The sequence below is a fragment of the Musa acuminata genome, chromosome BXJ2-6 (genome assembly GCF_036884655.1).
Source record: "Musa acuminata AAA Group cultivar baxijiao chromosome BXJ2-6, Cavendish_Baxijiao_AAA, whole genome shotgun sequence".
Classification (NCBI taxonomy): domain Eukaryota; kingdom Viridiplantae; phylum Streptophyta; class Magnoliopsida; order Zingiberales; family Musaceae; genus Musa; species Musa acuminata.
In genome coordinates, this window is record NC_088343.1 from 23,800,001 (window position 1) to 23,802,725 (window position 2,725).

Sequence of the window (2,725 nt, forward strand, 5' to 3'; positions counted from 1 at the left end):
AAATACGTTTCCGTAAGCTTCCAAAGTTATTATCTGCATGAAACGACTTTTACGTCGGAATCAGATTTCAACGTACGAACGCAATTTTAATCGTCAAAAGTTTTCCACTGCACTAATTCACACCACCCCCCCCCCCTCCCCCTTCTTAGTGCTCTTGATCCTAACAATTGGTATCAGAGCGGGATTAATTCTCAAACGGATTAAAACCCAAGAGAGATGGCATACGCCAGAAACCAAGAGGGCCACTCTATTACACATCCACCCATGTTCAATGGGACATACTACACCTATTGGAAGACCCGAATGAGGATCTTCCTTATTTCAATGGATTTTGAACTTTGGAATCTTGTCGAAAATGGATTTTCGAAGTCTTCTCTTCCAATGATCGATTGGAATGAATTGGAGAAGAAGACTTTCGCTCTTAATGCAAAGGCTATGAATGACTTATTTTGTGCGCTTGATAAAAATGAGTTCAATCGTGTTTCAATTTGTGAAACCGCGTTTGATATTTGGCATACACTCGAAGTGACTCACGAAGGCATAAGTAGAGTGAAAGAGTCAAAAATCAATATTTTGATACATTCTTTTGAACTTTTCCGAATGAAACCGAGCGAGACTATTGGCGACATGTACACCCGTTTCACGGATGTCGTCAATGGTCTAAAATGACTCGGCAAAAGTTTTTCAGATTTTGAGCTCATAAATAAGATTCTAAGATCCCTTCCTAAGAGTTGGGACCCTAAAGTCACTGCAATTCAAGAGGCTAAAGATTTAAATAACTTCCCTCTTGAAGAACTAATCGGGTCATTAATGACCTATGAAATGACTTGCAAGGCTCATGAATAGCAAGAAGACATCCTTCCAAAGAATCAGAAGGATATGACACCTAGAACTTTAGATGACCACTTGAAAGAAAACTCAAGTGATAAGGACTGTGACGATGACTTGGCACTTCTAACAAGGAAATTCAAAAAATTCATTAAGAGAAACAAGTTTAAAAGTGACACAAAAAATAAACTTGAACCCAAAAAGGACTAAGTTATTTGCTATGAATGCAAAAAGTCGGGACACTACAAAAGTGCTAGTCATAAGTGCCCAGCAAGCCAATCACGTGAGTGATGGCACGTGTGACTTGATACAGAATCTTTTTGCTTATTATATTTTGGCGTATATCACTTTATAACTATTGCATAAATGCATATATATTGTGATGTCCTTGGATTTGTGCAATGGGAATCGGATCGTGATGAGATCACGATAATGAGATCGATTCACCTTTAAACACATATCCTAAATAATCCCGGTCATAGGTTACTCGAGAGGGACATCGTGATAACCGGATAGACTGGTGTGCTGTATACCCGTCCATATGATGGATGCAGCTGGTCTCATAGCTGCTCGTGTAGAGACACTAGGGATACAGTACAGGTGCTCATTGGAGAATGAGTTCACTGATTGATCCGCTTACGGAATGCTGGATGGTTGATGATGCCTTATTGTCAGACAACAATTCCGTAGTCCTAGTGGTGTATCTGGTTCTTAGACTTGAGACACCAAGGATGTCCTGTATGAGTGCTCCACTCTTTGATACCAGACTTATAGGTTTGGCTGTTCCCAGATCTAGTACAGCTGGTCATTGGGAGTGGTAGTCGACCTTACGAGGGCTATTGAGTGTCGATAGAGGATCATCCACTCTCGGTATCATGAGAGGAATATCCCATGTGTTCTTGCTCAGACAAATCCCTGGCCAGGGTCATTCGGGTTGAGAGAGAAAGAGTTCTCCGGGAGAATCCGATTAGAGCGAGACTCGAGTAGAAACCGTATGGGTCTGACAGCACCATGCTCGATATACGGTCTCTGGGATATTAGATGGATGAGGGACTATAGGTACATGGTAACTGAGGACAGACAGGTCCAATGGATTGGATTCTCCTGTATCGTCTGGGGACTACGGCGTAGTGGCCTAGTACTTCCGTAGTCGATGAGTCGAGTGAATTATTACAGAGATAATAATTCACTTAGTTAGAAGGAGTTCTGACAGGTATGACTCACGGCCAGCTCGATATTGGGCCTAGAGGGTCACACACATATGGTAGGCATTGCGATGAGTAGAGGTTCGGATATGAGATATCCGACGGAGCCCTTGTCTTATTGGATGCAGATCCAATACCCACTAGGGAAAGGACCCATTAGGGTTTTGACACGGGATCTCTATAAATAGGAGGGATTCACAGCCTCATAGGCTAGAGTCTTTGCTTGCCCTTCCTATTCTCCTCTCCCTCTCCACCTCAGAGTAGGCCTGGAGTTTTGAGGAGCGTCGTCGCAACCCTGCTGTGTGGATCACCGCTAGAGAGGAGGACGCTTGACCTCCTTCACCCTCTCCTAAGGATCTGCAAGGAAACAGGGATATACGATCTCCCTAGGTAACACAATCTCTATACGCAGTTTTTGTGTTTTTTGCGGATTTTGCGCACCAATCTTCGCACGACGATGAACATCTTTTTGGGAATCGGGGATTTTTGTTTTCTTGTTCTTCCGCTGCGCATATGATGTCGCCCCCCCCCTATGATTTCCCAACAAAAAGTGATTGTCCCCAAGCTAAGAAGAGAACATTAAAGAAGAAGACGCTCAAAGCAACGTGGGATGACTCGAGTGCGTCCGAAGAAGAGGAGTCCAACACCGAGCAAATTGCTCATTACGCCTTAATGGCCATTGGAGAAGAGGT